This window comes from Bos grunniens, chromosome 19 (assembly GCF_055505025.1).
Source record: "Bos grunniens cultivar Pamir isolate PY7600 chromosome 19, Bosgru_T2T1.0, whole genome shotgun sequence".
NCBI classification, from domain to species: domain Eukaryota; kingdom Metazoa; phylum Chordata; class Mammalia; order Artiodactyla; family Bovidae; genus Bos; species Bos grunniens.
Window position 1 is genome coordinate 14,905,363 of NC_141183.1, and position 18,885 is coordinate 14,924,247.

The 18,885-nt window shown below is 49.3% G+C and overlaps 1 protein-coding gene across 3 annotated transcripts in view; it reads left to right on the forward strand.

Annotated features, from left to right (window-relative positions):
* Positions 1–2,346: 2,346 nt before the first annotated feature.
* Positions 2,347–18,885, forward strand: part of TEX2 (testis expressed 2) — a 114,483-nt gene continuing 97,944 nt past the window's right edge. For 2 of the 3 annotated variants that reach the window (XR_015147416.1, XM_086356937.1), the window contains exon 1: positions 2,347–2,463. The gene's annotated coding sequence lies outside the window, so the exon portion shown is untranslated. Of the gene's footprint in view, positions 2,464–16,299; positions 16,395–18,885 lie in introns of all 3 variants that reach the window. The other variant, XM_086356938.1, reaches the window with a different exon arrangement.

Consider the following 18,885-nt stretch of genomic DNA (forward strand, 5'->3'; position numbering starts at 1 on the left):
TTTACTGAGTCACAGATACCAAGGTCTAACACTCACTCTTTTCATTTGTAAGTTCAAAGTACATGTACCTTCATATATATTCTTTACTGATTTGGTTTTCTTGCCAGTCCAAGGAGGCAGAATTTGTTATCATCATCTCCTTTTATAGATGAGCAGTCAGAGGCTCACAGGGATTTAATGATATGTCTTGTTCAAGGTCAAACAGATGGTACGTTAGTGCAATGGAACTTAAACACCAAGGCAGTGCTGCTATATTCGTTATACTGTCTTTCATGGCAGTGCTGCTATATTCATTATACTGTCTTTTGGAGAAGTGCAGTGATGTTTGCTTCTTTTGCCCTTTGAAGTTAGCTGTCCTGTTTCTGGCAAGAAGGAAGGGCACTTTGGCAGGCGCTGGAGCAGGCAGTTAGGAGGTCGTGAAGGCTGGCTCTTTCTTAAGCTAGTCTTGTGACCTTGGACACATTACCAGTCTTCTGTGAGCTTCTGTTTCTGCATCTGTAAAATGGAGAAAATAACAACCACACCTACCACACAGGTTTCAAATGAATTAATGCGTACAAAGATCTTGATGTAGTGTTGGCCCAGAGTAATCTTTTAAAGGTAGGAGGAAGTGTTAATATTATTACATTATTATACATGTGTTTATTTTTCAAAGTATCCAAATTCCTCACTTTTCAAAAGGAAGGGCTCCCTCTTAGTGTTCATGCTGGATCTTACAGGCCTCCAGCTTGAGGTCAGGTTGACACTATATTAATTAACCTAATATTTATGTAGGGTTTTGCCTGGGCAAGGAAGGTGGAGGCGGGCACTCTGAGATACACAATGCCAGCTTCCCCAGGACCCTTGCAGTGGTACAGCTCCAGGCCCCCCCACCTTCATTGCCCACTCCACCCCCACCAAATGGTGGAGGTTTTAAGGTGTGGCCAAGATAAACTTTGGGCTGTTTCTCTAGTGCTAACTGCCTTTGTTGCACATTTCCAGATACCCAAGGCTGGAACCCTCTGTATTTAAAACAAGAATTCCTTTTCCTTTGGGAGGGCCAAGGGAAGCAAATAGTGTTCCCAGGCAGTGATGTCTGCAGCCCAGAGACTTAATCTTGATGAGGCTGATGAATGTGTGTGTCAAGCTGTTCCTGGCAAACACAACACCCACAGAAACCACAGCAAAAAACAAAACAAGCAAACAACCAGCCAAAACGCCATGACCACCACCACCAACAACAGCTATATGGTTGTTTTTTGGAGGCAGTTTGCTTCTCTTAGGAGGGGTCTAGGCAGAAGAGGCTCACTTTCAGGCAGGGGCTTCTGGGTCAGATGGATGTCCAGGACACGGGGAGGAGGAGAGGCATGTGTTTGGGAGAATGGGCAGGGCTGGATGGCATTGGAATCCAGGCACCTTCCTGGGGTTATGACTGGGCCTGGTGATGGCAACAAGGAAGGGTGTGTTTTGCCATTTAAGTATTTAAGCATTGTCTAGAGAGTTAGAGAACAAGACTGCCTTGTTGCTTCAGCCCAGCCCGGTGCCCTTCAGACTCAGTTCTTGGCATGACCCACTCAGGGAACTGTCCTGAGTTTCTCAGTAGGCGACCTCCAGCCAAACTAGCAAATCTCCCAACCATATTTCTGTTTTTGAGGATAAAGAATAGCTTATCTTTATTTATGGCAGTTGCACTTGAACTTCATTGCCACGAGGAGTCGACTTGAAATAATACGTGACTGCCTGTATGTGGCTCCTGTACCAACACTACCTACATGAGAATCACCTCGGGGGACGGGCGCTGGAAAATACATATTTTCCCCAGTCGCATTCCAGACACACGTCCAGAATGTGTGTTAAATGTTTTACAAAATTCTCCAAGGTGAAGCTGGATAATTTTTACGCCAATTTCTGGGACTGGACGGGAACACGTGTCGGACGGCCCTATGAAACTCAAATTCCAGTCATTGTGCCAAGCGAGGAGACCCTTGGGACCTCAGTTTCTCTTTCTGACAGAGGCAGGTTCTGTCCCCCACTTGTTGCTAGACTTCAGGAAGCGGAAATTAATAAATGCAAAGTGCTGGGAAGAGCGAAGCTGCCGGACTAGGGAGAGAAGAGAAGGTCTCATCCCTTCCAACCCAGGCTCTCCCAGGTAACCCGGCCGCCGCCCGTCTCCCCAGCCCCGTGGGCGGCGGCCTCTTTAACAGACCCGACCAATCGCACACCCATTTCCGCGGCCGCTCCCGGCGCGCTGGTAGGGGCTGGATTGGCCGGGCCTGGCGCGAGGCCGGCTCCGCCCCCGCCGCCCTCTGGTTGGCGGCGGCGGCCGCGGGCGCGGGGCGGGTCCGCCGGCTGGGCGGGGTGGCCGGTGCCCCGGGGGCGGGCGGGCGGCAGGACGGCGGCCCGAGCCCGAAACGGAGCGGGGTCTGCTGCGGCCGTGAAGCACGGGCGCCGGCGCAGTACAATGAGGCAGCCAGTGGATCCGGGGTGAGCGCTCCCGGGGCCGGGCGGAGCGGTGGAGGGAGCGCCCACCAAGAAGGCCGGGGCTGGGGGCGGCTCCGGCTCCTCAGGGTCCGGGGGCCGGCGGCCGTTGGCGCGGCTGGGCGCGGGGGTCCGGTCCCCCAGGGCCCCGCCCCGCTGTCACGGTCCGGGTTAAGTTGACATGGACGCCTACCCGCGAGGCCCCCGGGCGCACCCTTCTTTCCTCTGGGGGCGGTGTGGGGCGGTCTGGGCTTGACCCCGCCAGAGGTGCCCGCCGGCCAGCCCCCCAGCCTGCTGTCCACGGGCTCCGGGCTCGGCCCCGGCCGGGGAGGACCGTCCACACTCAAACAGGGAAAACAGCTTGTGATTTTATGAATGGGGCCCCGGGTTCTGGTCTTCCCCGGCGCTCACGTCGCGAAACGCCTGGAAGTCGAGAACCGCAGTTACTTTTAAGCTGATCTTTCAGAGGCTCTCAGCTCCTCGGGTGGTTTTTCGCCACCTCTTGGAAATCGCGGGTGGCAGTGGGTGGTTCGCGTGCCTTAGACTTGAGACGACGGCGTTCCGAACGCCGGGGGTTTTGGAAGGTTAACAAGTGACATTGGGCTGAGGCCTAACGCCAGGTGCCCTGCCCGGAGCGCGGGGTGTGACGGCGGAGGCTGTGCTGCTGCTGGTGAGCGCAGGAACGAATCGGTGGGATCAGAGATGGGCTGAACTGCTCCCCAGAACGCTCGGCTGACGCGGGAGTCGGTGCAGGGGAGTTTTCCCCTCTTGAAAATGCCTTTTGGAAAACTTAGCCCCTCGGTGGGTTGATGGTTACTGAAACCATCGGTTGTTATGGTTACGGGGCATCTAATGTAAGGGCAAAGCCTGTCTCCACCCTCGCTCTTCCTCCAAAGCCGTGAAGTACTTTGTCACTACCGTCTTTAAGAGACGCTGCCCATGGAGGGCATACTTTTTTATTTGGAGGAAAAGCGTGGGCTCCATGAAGGCAGGAGTGCTGCCATATTCGTGTTTGAAGTTCTAGGTTGTGACACCGCGGCTGCTCTGCGCAGACGTTGAAAAGAACCAGCCTTTCTCATGTTTTGATGGTTTTCATCAAAGGCTTTAAAGGAGTCCTTTCAGGAGCCTGATGTAAGCTGGAAGGAAAACAATGAGTAACTTTTATATGGAAGCCAATAAGGAAAAACGGAGGCGCAAATGGTCCTTGAACTCTGGAATGGGGAGTGTTTGCAGAGTTTAGATGTTTGTTTGTTTGTTTGTTTTTGACCACCCAGCTAAGGAGATCTTAGTTCTGGGACCAGAGATCAAACCAGGGCCCTAGGCAGTGAGCGCACAAAGTCCTTACCACTGGACTGACAGGGAATTCCTGAAAGTCTGGGTTTGTGGATTTAGAGCTGGGTGACACCGTGCAGCTTATCCCCAGGGAGGTATTGAAAGAGCAAAAGTGCCATTTTTGTCAGCTCTGGTTGCTGTTTAGTCGCTGAGTCGGGTTCTACTCTTTGGGGCCCCATGGACTGTAGCCTGCCAGGCTTCTCTGTCCACGGGGCTTCCCAGGCAAGAATACTGGAGAGGGTTGCTATTTCCTTCTCCAGGTGATCTTCCTGACTCAGGGATCAAACTGCCTGAGTCTCCTGAATTGGCAGGCAGATGCTTTACCATTGAGTGCTCTTACCCAACCCTTAAATCATTACGGCATTCTTTCAGATTCCTCTAAAAGTTGGTGATTGAGCTAAACTTTATGTAAAACAAACAGCCTCCTGAGATGATGAGGGTAGAGTGGGATTTTTGCCATATAGTTTCTTTTTTTCACGTGGGCCTCAGGGTTGGGGGTGGTGGAGAGCTGTGGGTGAACTGGACTTGCCTGCATTTATCTCCAGGAAAGGTGCTATGCCTGAGAGGAAGGAGATTAAGAAACCGATTCAGATAATGGTGGTAATTGAGGCAACTGCCGAGTAGCCCAAGGGCTGGACAGAGGAAGGGGAAGAGAGAGTGCATGGGTTTTGGTGGGACTAAGGGGACCAGGCCTTGTTGGAGGTTTGAAGAGCAAGTAGAAAGTCATCATGTGAGAGGATTGGAGAAACAGCATTGCCGAGTGTATCGTTTGCATATTAGATATTATGGTTTTGGAATGCGTCTGGAAAAGAAGCAGGAAAGACTGTTGTTAGTCTTTTAGGTAGGATAAATGTATAGGATGTTTGGGAGTTCTGGTCCCAGTGAAATGGCATGTAGTCAAAAAATATTCACTCAACTAATTTTTGTTGAGAGTTGGCCATGTGCCAGAAACTTTGAGGCATTCTGGGTACGATGGAGAAAAAAGGCAGGTCAGGAGTTTGTTTCTACATCCATATGGCTCACCTTCCCTCCCAAAGCTCATAACTCATGAGGATTTTCTGAAGCTCTTGAAGAAAGAAAGAGGTGAAATGCACAGAATATTACTTATCGTAAGAATGAAACAGGACAGTGGGGAAATCCCCTGTAGGTCATTTTTGGTATCAAACTGGATCTTCCAAGACTGCTTTCTGTGTCAGATGTGGTATCTCTTCATCCTCATATCTGTTGACCAGTGTTTTTTGATGGTGTTGCTGCTGCTGCTGCTAAGTTGCTTCGGTTGTGTCCCACTCTGTGCGACCCCATAGACGGCAGCCCACCAGGCTCCCCCGTCCCTGGGATTCCTTCTCCAGTGCATGAAAGTGAAAAGTGAAAGTGAAGTTGCTCAGTCGTGTCTGACCCTTAGTGACCCCATGGACTGCAGCCTACCAGGCTCCTCCATCCATGGGATTTTCCAGGCAAGAGTACTGGAGTGGGGTGCCATTGCCTTCTCCGTTTGATGGTGTTAAGTTCTTTTTAACCTTTCCCTCTGTCAGTGAGTTTACTCAGAAGTTTGGAAGTCAGGCAGCTGTCCCTGCCCTCCAGGTGCTTCTAGTTCATTTTCTTTGCCTGAGTGGCCCTCAGGGTCAGCTTTCTTCTGTCTGATCCTTATTCTCACCAGAGTGTCCCCCTGAGGAATTGCTGAGGTCACAGGGAATTGTTTGTTCTTTAATTCTGTCCCAGAGCAAAAGGTGGTCATTATAGAAAGAGCATTCGCTGAATTCCAGCTCTGCCGTTGCTGCTTTCTCTGTGTATATTGGGCTGGTCATAAAGTTCATTCAGGTTTTCCCATAACATCTTATGGAGAAACTTGAACGCACGTTTTGGCCAACCCAATATATCCTCTTTTGTCCTGGAGCAGCCCTCTAAGGGAGACAGGTGCTGGAAGCCTCAACGTTGGACTTCCCAGGTGGTGCCGTGATAAGGAATCCACCTGCCGATGCCAGAGACATGAGAGATGCAGGTTCGACCCCTGGGTTGGGAAGATCCCCTGGCATAGAACATGGTAACACGTTCTAGTATTGCCTAGAAAATTCCATGGACAGAGGAGCGTGGCAGGACAGTACCTGGGGTCGCAAAGAGATACGACTGAGTGACTGAGCGGGCAGGCTCGCGCAGGCACACACACAGAGTCTCAATTTACAGGAGAGGAAACTGAGAGCAGTTCAGTAGCTTGCCCAGGGCATAAGCTGGTTAGTTGGTGGAACAAGATCTTAGTTCTCGGACCAAGGATTGAACCTAGGCCCTCAGCAGTGAAAGCAGAGTCCTAACCACTGGACCACCAGGGAATTCCCTGGAACGAGAACTTCAGTGTAGGACTTTCTGATTCCAGATGTACGTTTTCCATGGCATACCGCGCTGCTTTCGCAGAAGAAAGGCAGGTTATCCTAGTCTCGCACAGTGCCTGCTTGGGCATGTGAAGGGCCAGGTTTAGGGGTGTTCAGAGAATTGCCGTAGTTGATGTGCTGGTGGCCGGGCGGGTGTTAGCCCCCTGTGTCCTGCCTCTTTGTCAGGTGTGTTTCTGGGTAATTCACATGACGCGGGAAATCTGAGTTTACTGCCATGAAAAGGTGACCAGACTTACCAGGTCTGTATCCCAGACCTGTATTCAATTTACTAGCTCTGTGACCTTGGGCAAACTGTTTTCTCTGTGTACCTCAGTTTCTTTATCTGTAAAATGGGACAGTGTTCACATTTCCACAAATGTAAGACAATACACTTTGTCTCAGCTTAACATGTCTGAAAAGAGAAGAAAGTGAAAGTGAAGTTGCTCAGTTGTGTCTGACTTTTTGTGACCCCATGGGCTGTAGCCTACCAGGCTCCTCCGTCCATGGGATTTTCCAGGCAAGAGTACTGGAGTGGGTTGCCATTTCTTTCTCCAGGGGATCTTCCCGACCCAGGGATCGAACCCGGGTCTCCCGCATTGTAGGCAGATGCTGTCACGGTCTGAGCCACCAGGGAAGCCAAAGTATCTTTTAAATCTATGAGGTCTGACATTTGTAGTTGGCTGGACTTCCTTTTTTCGAACATAAAATAATGGTGTCCTAGTGGGGTCCGAGGTCAGATGAACCATGCTAGTACATTCTCTGTCAGTAGTTGTGAGGATTACACGAAGTCATTTGTGTGCCTGGCACAGCGTGAGCCAGGAACACGTGATGCTGTCAAATGACAGAACGTAAGGTTAACTGGTAGATGGCTCTAGAGGGAAGCTAGGGAGCGTCTTGTAAGATTTGCCACTCAGAGCCCAGGCAGTAATCCACGATCTGTGGGCTGCAGGAACATTTTCCAGTTTGTGTGGAGCTCTGTCCTTTGGCTGACTCTTGTCCCCGTGAGAAGCATTAACTTCAGGAGCTAACCAACCTTGGACAGACAGCTCCCTGCCTATTCATTAAGTTCTTTGTCAACTTCAAATCCCAAGTTAAAAATAACTATCTTTATGAGAACTTTGGAAACCTGGGCTGATGTGAATACTATGTGTGAATTTTAAAGCACCTCAGGGTTTTGTGCAAGATTCCATGTTGCCTCTGGCCAAGCTCCTTGTGATGCTTAATTGCATCGTGTGAAGTGTCTATGCAGCCCCATTCATCAGAAGGGTGCTCAGAGGCAGGTACAGAAACCCTGAGTTTTTGAGTGAGGTGCAGAGAGCACTGCAGTTGGTGTTAAGAGACCCGTTGGCCGTCCTGGGGGGTTCTCCAGTTATTATGTGTGTCTTGGGCACTTCATTTCCCCACTCTGGACCTTGAAGTTCTCTTCAAAGTGCAGACTTGATTTCTTGGTCTCCTCCTCCCGCTCCCTCCAGTACAGTGTCGTTGATTATGTGAGTTTATGAATTTAAGGATCTGAGAAGTTAAATGTTTGAAAGGAAAGGACTCCTGAAGTCTCAGGTGCGTGTTTGTGCTAGTGCTTTTGTAATGAGAAAACATGGGCAGGTGAGAACAATAAGAGCACTGTCATTTATGGAGAACTGCTGTGTGCCAGGCACTGCCCCACTTTTCAACCTCACATCATCCTGTGAATGCTTGTGCTCGATCGTGTCTGACTCTTTGTGACCCTATGGACCACCCCCCCCCAACCCCAGGCTCCTCTGTCCATGGAATTGTCCAGGCAAGAAGAATACTGGAATGAGTTGCCATTTCCTACTGCAGGGGGTCTTCCTGACCCAGGGATCAAACCCCAGTCTCATTCGTCTCCATCGGCAGGTGGATTCTTTACCCCTGCGCCGTCTGGGAAGCCCTTATGAATAGTAGACCCTAGTATCAATCTTATTCTAAGATGAGAAAGCCGAAGTTCAGAGTTAAGTAACGTGTTCAAGATCATGCAGCGAGGACAAGAGCTTATGGCTGGGACTAGAACTCGGGCTTATGTTGCTCCCCCGTGTGAGTTCTGTGGTTGTATCAGGTGGACCCTGCCTCATTTTGAAATCTTCTAAGCCATGTTCCCTGGAAGTTTTCTCAGTTCAAAAAGTGAGATTTCCCTTTGCTTTGGGGTCATACATTCCCAGCCTCTTACTGTGTACTGACCCCAGTTTAAATTCTGAGTTCTCCTTGAGAACATCTGTGTGTTGGGAGAACTTTGTTAAATTTAAGGACGACCCCTATAGGAGTTGCAGAAGACTCAAGTCCTCTTTGGTTTTTCTTTGGTGAACAAAAGCCACAGGCCAGGCCACTGTGAGCATAGGTAGGACTGTTGAGAGAAGAATCTGGCCTTTCTGCGAAGAAGCTGCTGGAGTGGCTGATGGGTGGGCTTTGAAACAACCTAGTGACCTTTGTTGGGTTTGCCCAGAAGATCAGTTCTAAGGGCTTCCCCCCAAAGAGATGATTGGACACACTGAGCCCCTCCTGGGCTTATTCTAACATTTGAGACCAGGACAGGGCAAGAGGAGCCCTCTTCAGCTTGTTTAGGTTTTGAGATTTAAAACCACCCCACCCCCATCCTTGCAGGATTATTCCTGCAGATAACCTTTGAGAATCTCAGTATGCATTTCGTAAGTTTCATTTCACGTTTGTTACTTAAAGCTGACATAAGCTGGCCTGTTCTCTCTCTCAATTTTAAGTCCTTTCTTACACTTAATGTTGTCTTTTAAGCAGTGTTCCTCAAGATGGTTCTATGTATCATTTGGGGCTGGAAATACAAAATTAAAAAATCTTACCACTGAAAGGATTGACTGAACAGCGATCATCACTCATTAAACAAGTGTCTCTGAGTGTCTGGAGCCAAGCATTGTGCTTAGCATTGGAAAGAAATCCAACGGGGAGCGAAACAGATGTGTTTCCTGCTGGCACACAGCACATTATGTAGTCTAGACAGTAAACAAGTCAACTGACGTGTGTGTTGTATACATTAAATGGTGAGAAGTTGGAAATCTCCTTCCTCTGAGGGAGGAGAAAAACTGGCCCTGAGAAAGAATAAAGGGAGGGAGCCAGTGTTGGGAAGGCGCCTCAAGGGAGGGAGTGGCTTGTGGCCGGTGTGGCTGTGGTGAGGAGGGGCCAGAGGAGAGGATGAAGGGAGGAGAGGCAGGTGCATCACAGAGCGGAGGGGAAGGGCTGGGACTCCCAGCCTGTCAGTGCTTGAGGCACCGTGGGAATGTCTTACAGGGGTTTGCTGACTTACTTGGCCTGGAAGGAGATGAGCTTGTATTTTTGGGTCCACATTTCCATCATCCTGGGTGTAAAGTAGCCAGAGGGCGGCAGGTGGGACCGAAATGGCCCCTGCACATGTCCACTGGAGGCGTCCCTGTGTGGCGTGGTGTGGGGCGGCCACATGCTAGCCACAGCCCGGCTGCTGGGCAGCGCTTGCCGTGGGGCCTCTGCAGCGCGGGCAGGGCTCACCTGAAAGCTGGGGTGGACTGGAAGCATTGTTCCTCAGTCTGCGGGCATCTGCGTTAGTGTTGGGATGGGGAGGGAAGTCGATTATCAGCCTTTTCTTCCGATAAGATGAGGCAGACAGTGGCCTTATTGTCAGGTGGTAAGCATGCCGGCTCCGAGCAGCTGAGAACAGAACCCACCTGAACCCGGCCTCTGAAGACGCTCAGTGCAGTGCTTCCTGATGCCCACCACAGCCTGGGATCACACAGGAGGAGAACTTCATAAAACAGGTCGCTGGCTGGGTTGGTTCTTGGCCTGACTTGAGAGGTTTGGTAAAATGCTATGCACCCAGCCCTATCAAAGTTTATAATTACCCTCCAGAGTATGTGTTAGAACAGATTGAATTTGTGTATAAGTGCATTAGTTCCTTGAGAAAAAAAAAAGTCCATTATTCTGGAGAGAAATTTTACATACACAAAAGTAAAGAAGAAAAAATGAGCCTCCTGTATCTGTCACTCAGTTTGAGTAATTATCAACATTTTCCAATCTTGTTCCCATGTTGTTTCACATTTGAAGCATTGTTGGTGGATTTTCTGTCACAGTATAAATGTGTCTTTGGGATATAAAATCACATGGTAGATATGGTGCTAGAGAAATTCCTGCATGCTGCATCATTACAGGACATAATTACAGGACTGGTGTTAGTGGTTGCCATTCTAAATCTGAAACGAACATTTCTTGCAAGCCCCTTATAGACTTGCCTATGAAAAGTAGGCACAAAATTAGATGGCCAAATAATCTGTGTATTTACTAAAAATATCACCTGCATTGGGCAATATATAAGATATATATGAAAGAAGCTTCCCAGGTGGTGCAGTGGTAAAGAACCTGCCTGCCAGTGCAGGAGACACAAGAGACGCGGGTTCAGTCCCTGGGTCAGGAAGATCCCCTGAAGGAGGAACTGGCAACCCATTCCAGTATTCTTGTCTGGAAAATTCCATGGACAAAGGAGCCTGGGCAGGTTACAGCCCATGGGGGTAACAAAGAGTCAGACACAACTGAGCGTGCACGCACACGTGCGCGCACACACACACGTGCGTGCACACACACACACGCATACATGGAAAGAATAAGACAGTCTTCACAGTGGCTTGTGAAATACTGGTCCCTTTCTTCCTCTCAAGGAATCACATGGTTATTTTCAACATTCCTGGCAAATAAAATATACACAAACCCCAAACTATGAGACTGACTAAAAGCACTATTTTTTGGTGTATATTAAGTTCAGATTATAGCTTCTGCTAAGGCTTCCCTGGTGGCTTAGACGGTAAAGCGTCTGTCTGCGATGCAGGAGACCTGGGTTCGATCCCTGGGTTGGGAAGATCCCCTGGAGAAAGAAATGGCAACCCACTCCAGTGCTCTTGCCTGGAAAATCCCATGAACGAAGGAGCCTCGTAGGCTAGAGTCCATGGGGTCGCAAAGAGTCAGACATGACCAAGCGACTTCACTTCACTTCATAGCTGCTGCTGCTGTTGTGTCCAACTCTGTGTGACCCCATAGACGGCAGCCCACCAGGCTCCCCTGTCCCTGGGATTCTCCAGGCAATAACACTGGAGTGGGTTGCCATTTCCTTCTCCAATGCAGGAAAGTGAAAAGTGAAAGTGAAGTCGCTCAGTTGCGTCTGACTCTTAGCAACCCCATGGACTGCAGCCTACCAGGCTCCTCCCCGTCCATGGGATTTTCCGGGCAAGAGTACTGGAGTGGGTTGCCATTGCCTTCTCCAGATTATAGCATTCACTTACAAAATCAAGGAGGACACAGCTATGTATTGAAAGTCTCTATCTATTAAACTTTTGTGTGTGTTTTAAGGAGAGCTCAAACCTGCAGAGAACACTTTCCGACAGACCTTCTGTAGCGTTGAGAATGTGCTCCATCTGTGCTGTCAATATGGTGGCCTCTGGCTGCCTTGACTATCAAACCTTGCAAGGTGGCTAGTGCAACTGAGAAACTGATGTTTTATCTTAATTTTCAGTTAAATAGCTCCATGTGGCCACACTGATGGTGTCGTAAACCCTGGAGCTACACTGTTCAATCTCTGTGATAGGAAAAATCCTGCAGAAACTAATTTGGACAACAAATGAGAGAGCACAATTCTCGTGTAGGTCCCGAACTCGGTATATTTTAGAGAAAAGGAGTTTGATTCTGTAGAAGGAAGAATTGCCTCTTGGGGTTCATGGTGTTCCTCTGAGAGCACAGTTTTGGCAGCTCAGTAACCTGAGAGGTTAGATTTGGTGCGGGATGTCTTCCAGGGCTCAGATCTTATGAAAGAAGGAGTGACTGTCTCCAATGCAAAGCGCTTGTGCTACTCTTGCATCACAGAAGGTTTCTAAGAGGTAGACGGGAATCTGTTGAGTGGCTCATATGAAGGTTTCAGGTGGTCGGGTGACCTTACCCTTGGTAGCTGCATTCACTGCCAGGGGGGTTTAGAGGTTCAGAGGAGACATGCAAGGGCCTGGGCTGTCGTAGTCACCTTTTCCTCCCCAGCACATAGTACATGCTAAATAAATATGTTTCAAAAACGGATGACAGTTTTTAAGAATGGATTTAAGAGCAAGTAAGGAGAAGAGCTTTAAATTTGTCTAGAAATTCTGAAAAATAGGTGCCAAAGGAAGTAAGTGTAATACCAGTGAGCTGCAGAGTGTATACAGCCAATATTTGCTGCCGGAGGTAATTGACATTTCTCTTCACTGCAAATGCAAGCTGGCTCTTATCTCGTCCGTTACCAGGTGCTGTTATTTTCATCTCTTAAACATCTCTTGAACGGTTCTCTTTCTCTTCAGCTTCACTGCCACCACTCTAGTCCAAACAACTCTCTTGGTTTTGAAGGTGGCAGCAGCCTTCCCCCCCGTTCTTCTCACAGCCGCTTTCCCTCTGCTCTAATCTCTTCACCCCTCGGCAGCCGGAGTGGTCTCTTTCTCTTAAAAATTCCTAATATGATCACACCACATCCTTGTTCCCAATCCTAGGAAGGCTTCTTGTTGCTCCCAGGATAAGAGCCACATTCTGAACCTCGTCTGCAAAGTCCTGTGTGATTCAGCGCCCCCCGCCTGCCTCTGCTGTGGCCTGGCCCCAGGACTCTCCCCTCTCAGTTCATTACAGTCCATGACCCTTCTGTTCCCAGCTGGAAGGGAGCTCAGCCTTTCAGGAACTGAACCACCGTGCATCTCCCTCTTCGGGAAGCAGCTCCACCTCCTCACCTCGCTCCCTTTTTCTCTCTTCTTCTTTACACCACTTCTCGCTGTTGTGGTGACGTATTCTTTAGGAGACATCTGCTTTCCCACTTCTTCTGGGAGGGCAGGGACCTCATCCATTGTGCTCACGATTATATACCAGTGCCTCGCTCAGCATCTGGCCCGCTGCACGAGCTTCTAAATGTTTGCTGGGTGAGTGAATGAATGAGTGTAAGCACATTAGGAACATGGGTGACCTTGAATAATGCTCTCTAACACTTGGATTTATTGGAAGGATTGCATAGTTTTTAGAGCAGGATAACCTGAGAAGGGAAATGGCCAGGCTAGGGGCTGAGGGTGGAGGGATAGTCCATGGGAATCTGTGGTTGGAGCTGTCTGGTGGGTTTAGCACTGTCTCACAGGAGAAACATGTCTTGACCCACACTTGAAAAGCATTTGCCTGCTGAGTTAAGGGTGGTCCCCTGTCTAACTTCCTATCCCTGCCCTCAGGAGGCATCACTCTCACTGAGTATATGCTTAGTTGCACTGGGCTCCCATTTAAGAACTCACGGTTGGAGTCTTCCGTATACAACCCACAGACAGAGATGTAGTAGTCTTCCTGTCTTTCTAGAGTCGGGATTCTGCCCTGTTCATGTTTGTCTCTCTTTCCTCGCTTTCCTCGATGGCTCTTATTCCCATTGGCACCCCTGGGCTGTGTCCCACAGGTGGTGGCGCTACTCCAAAATCATGCCAGGTGGGTCCTAAAAAGAGTTCTTGGCAGTGTTGTCCTCAGTCACCTCTGACTCTGCAACCCCAAGGACTGTATGTAGCCCGCCAGGCTCCTCTGTGAGATTTCCCAGGCAAGGATACTGGAGTGGGTTGGATGGGTTGCCATTTCCTCTTGCAGGGGGTCTTCCCGACCTGGGGATTGAACCCTCGTCTCCTGCATTGGCAGGAAGATTCTTTGTCGCTGAGCCACCTGGGAAGCACTCTTGGCAGCAGTGGGAGGGGATTCTAGTTTTGCCTTGTCCGGGAAGAGACTTCCAGCCACTGGGAAGAACAGAGGCAGGTCCTGACCCTGCCGGTGAGGAGACGCCCTCTTCCTGGGCCACTTCTAGCTGAGGGGAGGAGCCTGCGGGTGCTCCTCAGATCCTCTTGTCATGTGGGAGAGACTCAGGGGAAACCTGGATCTTCACCAGAAACCATGTATTTCTAGCCAGGAAATGGAAGGCCTTGGCAGAGATGGTGGTTACATTTCTTCTATAACTTTTGTGATTCTGAAAGAGAAACTGGGATGTTTTCTCAGTTTGATGGGATGTCACTAGCTGGTTTCCTAGGAAATGTGTGTTTTTGTTTTTATTTTTGGAAGGAAGGGACTGGTTCCCTGAACCAGAGCCTCCAATAACCAGAGAGGAGGTATTTCATGAAGACCAGAGTGATATGTCTTCTGGGAGTCTTGCAAGTCTGGTTAAGAAGGCTTTAAGCTGCAGTCCATGGGGTCGCAAAGAGTCAGACACGACTGAGCGACTTCACTTTCACTTTTCCCTTTCATGCATTGGAGAAGGAAATGGCAACCCACTCCAGTGTTCTTGCCTGGAGAATCCCAGGGACGGGGGAGCCTGGTGGGCTGCTGTCTATGGGGTCGCACAGAGTCGGACACGACTGAAGTGACTTAGCAGCAGCAGCAGTAGCAGCAGCAAGCTGAATATTAAGGGGACAGAAAAGTGTCCAGGAAAATGGCAGAACCAGAGACTATAGAGACCTGTGTGACTTAGCAGCAGTGTGGGTACTGAAGTGGTGCCCAGGAACTCCCAAGTGGGAACTGGCATCAGCTGGTTGAGAACGCCACTGGTGGAGGGTGAGCAGGTGATACCTCCATGCCCTGGGAGCCTGAACAGCTCAGCCGGGTAACTATGATCTGGTGGGGAGGGAGGATTAGAATAGAGCCAGGTAGTGTGGGTACACCTGGCTCTAAAAGAAAACCCTCTGCGAGATTCACTGTGTGCCCTGCTCGTGGAAGGCTGGCGGGGAACGTTTCAATGATGATAGAGTAGAGGCCAGGTTATGTCACTGTAGGACTCTGCCTGCCAGACTGAGGAGGCAATGATTTTTTTTTTTTCATAGATTTTAAAACACGCCTCCTGGCAGGTGTAGTGGACCAAGCAGATGTTTGTATAAGGTGAATTCCATTCAGAGTGGACCATGTGGTAGATTCTAACCCTACCTTGCTGATCATTTTACCTCTGAGAGCAGGTAAAGGGAAGTGTGTGTATGTGTGTGTGTGTGCGGTCCTGCTGGGACCTAACGGTGACAAATGAGGAAAAGGTGGTTGACAGCGAGGACAGGGGGAAGCCATGCAGACAGCAAGGGGACCTGTGGCTGCGGCCAGCAATAGGCAGAGAGCTCGGGGTAGGGAGGCCGGCTCCATGGTGCCTGCTCTCCACCCTGCAGTCACTGGGCTGAGCATCTCCTACCTCATTTTGTTGCTTCCTTTGATCAGATTGAGGGACCTGCTCCTCACCTGAGCTGGAAGGGAGGCCGTCCGTGTCCTCGTGTCCAGATGTCCGTTAGTGACCTCGGGAACATTAGCCCAGGGCAGTGACTAGTCTGTGTGGCCCCTGATCGGTTTCCCATTCCCCCACCCAAGTTCAGGATAGAAATAGTGGGGTCTCCTAGTACCTGTGCTAGGAAGTCTGAAGGGAGCCGTCCTCAGGGAAGGTGGAGCTGCGGGCTTTGGCTAAGTTCACAGGCAAGATCGAAGTGGAAAATAAGTCAAGAGTGGTGGAAAGCCCAGGGGAAAGGAGTTGCTTTCGTTTTAATTTCCCAGGGTAGGCTAATGTCTGTGGGGAGGTGATGAGTGGTACTCGATTCTGAAGGGTAGGTTATAGTAAAGCAGGAACATTAATCTTTTTTTTAAGGCTAAAACTCCCAACAGAAATGACTATTGATCATGCTCTGAGCCTGAAATCAAACTCATTTGGTCATTTGAGCTTTTGTCTTAAGGCTTGACTGTGATCGAGAGGGGTGTTGGCAGAGGCTTAATAGCCTGCAGTGACATTTTATTTCATGAGGTCTGATTTGTGGTACGAAAATCTCATAGAAGGAAAAAAGCACAATTTGAGTTTCTGGATTAGGTGGTAAGAGTCATTTTTGGCAGCACAGGGAACAAGTCCAGGGCCCAGGGTTTTCTGGGGCAGATGGTCAAGAGGTTCTTCCAACTATGTAAATTTATAATGCCAGAGTGTTAATCTCACAAATTAAAATGTAAGACATGTTTAAAGTATATACATTTTTGACCCACAGCTAAGAAGAAATCTTCCAGAAATTGCCGACTTAACTGTTTTCTAAAACTTCCCACTACTGGGGCTTGATGAGAATTTTAATCTTTCTATGTTATCTGTCAGAGTTGTTGGCCTGTTAACTTCAATTTCCCTTCCCAGAAATGCTGTCCTGCCTCCCCTGGGCTCCTCCCAAGTGCAGCAGCAGAGTCTCCTGGCCTCTCACCCACCCTCTGCGCTGAGTGAGCACAGAGCAGGTAGGCTCTGGTAATTGGTTAGTGTTGAGTGCTCAGGAAGAAAGGAGTATTTTTTTTGGCCACATTTTTCTGTTTTAGGAGTTCTTTTCTACAGGTGAGCAAATTGGTACTTGAAGCATGAATGAGAGGTTTTTGGTTTCTTGTTTTGGCAACAGTGAGACAGGGGCAGGTATGTGGTTCAGCCCTGTCGGCCCCTTTTCCTGCCTGTGGTTGGGGGGGTCACATCAGTATCTCTCAGTGGTGTGATGCTGTTGCTAAGGGACTGAGTGGTCCGGCCAGACAAGTGGGAAGCCTGGAAACTGTGATGATTTCAGGCCAGATTCTTTGAGGCTTGAGAAAGGGCTTATCAAATAGGTTATCCCTATATTGAGTTAGTGTGGGCTGATCCTCCAAGGATCCCTTGAGCATTCAGCAGATGACACTGCTCAGAAGACAGTGGCTGTGCTTGGGGACTGCCACTGGGCAGGCCTGGACTCTCCGTGAGTGCCAGTCTTCTGTGAATCTCCTAAAGGAAGTCCCTACCCACTTTGCCATTCTTTTTTTAAAGATGGCATTTCAAAAATCTTAAAAGCTGGTATTTGAATAGCAGTTAAACCTGATAAATTCTTAATTATAAAATGGTTGAAAGTGAAAGTCGCTCAGTCCTGCTTGACTCTTTGTGATCCCATGGACTATACAGTCCATGGAATTCTCCAGGCCAGAATACTGGAGTGGATAGCCTTTCCCTTCTCCAGGGGATCTTCCCAACCCAGGGATTGAACCCACGTCTCCCGTATTGCAGGTGGATTCTTTACCGGCTGAGCCACAAGGGAAGCCCTAAAAAGTGGTTAGTTAGATTCTCTTTTCCCAGGGTAATAGTTTGTAAGCCAGCGTGCCAGTTTTTCTTTTTTTCTTTTTTAACTAAAGTATGTTTTGGAATTTTCATTTGTTTTTCCATTTTGGGGCTATTTGTGGAGTGTCTAGAAAGTAACCAGCTGTTTTCCCAGTAAGGTCTTGGTTCCAGGAGCACAAAGTCCTGGTGGCGCTTTGGGAGGTGCTAGACCAGTGTCGTCTTGCTAGAGCAGAACCTCAGCCTTCTCGGATGGCCTACAGAGCTTGCACCCACCAACCAGAGGGGTGTGGATCAAGACACTACCACCCCCCTTACTAGGAACAGTGCACTGAGTTCTTTCAGCCAGGGTTTTTAACTTTGGGCTGGGGAAGGGAGAAGTCTCTGCCTTCTCACGAGTTGAATGTGAAATCCTGTGGGTATTTGCGCATGTGCGTTGGCTGCAGTGACAGTGATGGTGGTGGTGGGCCGGGGTGTTGATTTTATCAGGTTAAGGAAGAGCTCCAGCTCTAAAGTTGCTTTATGTTTCGTCTAAAAAGCTCTGAAGCCAGGTTTTTAGAAAAGAGGGACCAATTCAGAGTAGAGGGAGAACCTGGAACAAAGGCTCCAGGGTCCCAGCGGGTGGGAGTCTGTGTGTGCAAGCCTGGCTTCTCCTCACCAGTCATGCCAGGCTAGCCTGGACCCCTGAGATTCTCTTTCCTCACTACTGGCCTCTTTGCCCTCCTCAGATCCTTAAGGTGTCCTTTGTGGAGAGCACTGATAAAGTTGTCCTCTGAACCAGGTGTCTTATACCAAGACATCTTCTCCTTGGTTTCCTTAGTCAATTTCTTCTAATCAGTGCCCCAGTCTCCCCCCTCAACCCCCTAAATTCTCACAGGGCTTCTCTTTTCTTGGGTTTATCTCTTTTATACCACCTTTTCTTCCTTCTGTTTTTATCCTAATGCCTTCTAAGTTAATCTTTTCCCTCTCGTGGGCTTTTCTGTTGGGTCTGGTGATTCTTGGTCTGCAGCCAGAAAGGGGGCCCTGAAGTAGAAAGAGAACTGGGAGTCTGAGCCTTGCAGCCTTGTTTGACTCTGCCCCTTGGGTCTCAGCTTACCATTGCTAGCCTGAAGTCCAGCAATCTCCTCTTGCAGCCTCCAACTGGTCAGGAACCCACACCTGCCCTCACTGTCACTGGCTCCCTTCTTTCCTTGTGGACCTCATGTGTGTCATAGGATATGAGCTCTGCTTATGAAAGTATGATTCTGTTTTATATTCCTTATTCTAGTTTTGCTAGAGGCAGAAAAGACAGAAGAAATTGCTTTCAGAAGGACCGTTCTTGGGACTTCCTTGGTGGTCTAGCAGCTAGTTGAGACTCTTTGCTTCCACTACCAGGGGCTTGGCTTGTGTTCGATCCCTGGTTGGGGAACTAAGATTCCCCCATGCCATGCAGTGCAGCCAAAAAGTTAAAAAAAAAAAAAAAAGACCGTTCTTCCAGGGGCGGACCAATATATGACAGCACTGGTGACGTGCATTATTATAGCAGAACCCTGTTACATTTACAGTCAAAGGTGATCATCATCTACCTTTGGTAGTTTGAGTTTCTTCCCCTCTCTGAATTTCTCCCCCAGCATTCTAGGGGGTCAGGGATCTGGCCCTGAAAGGGGTCTTGGAGGAAGGTCT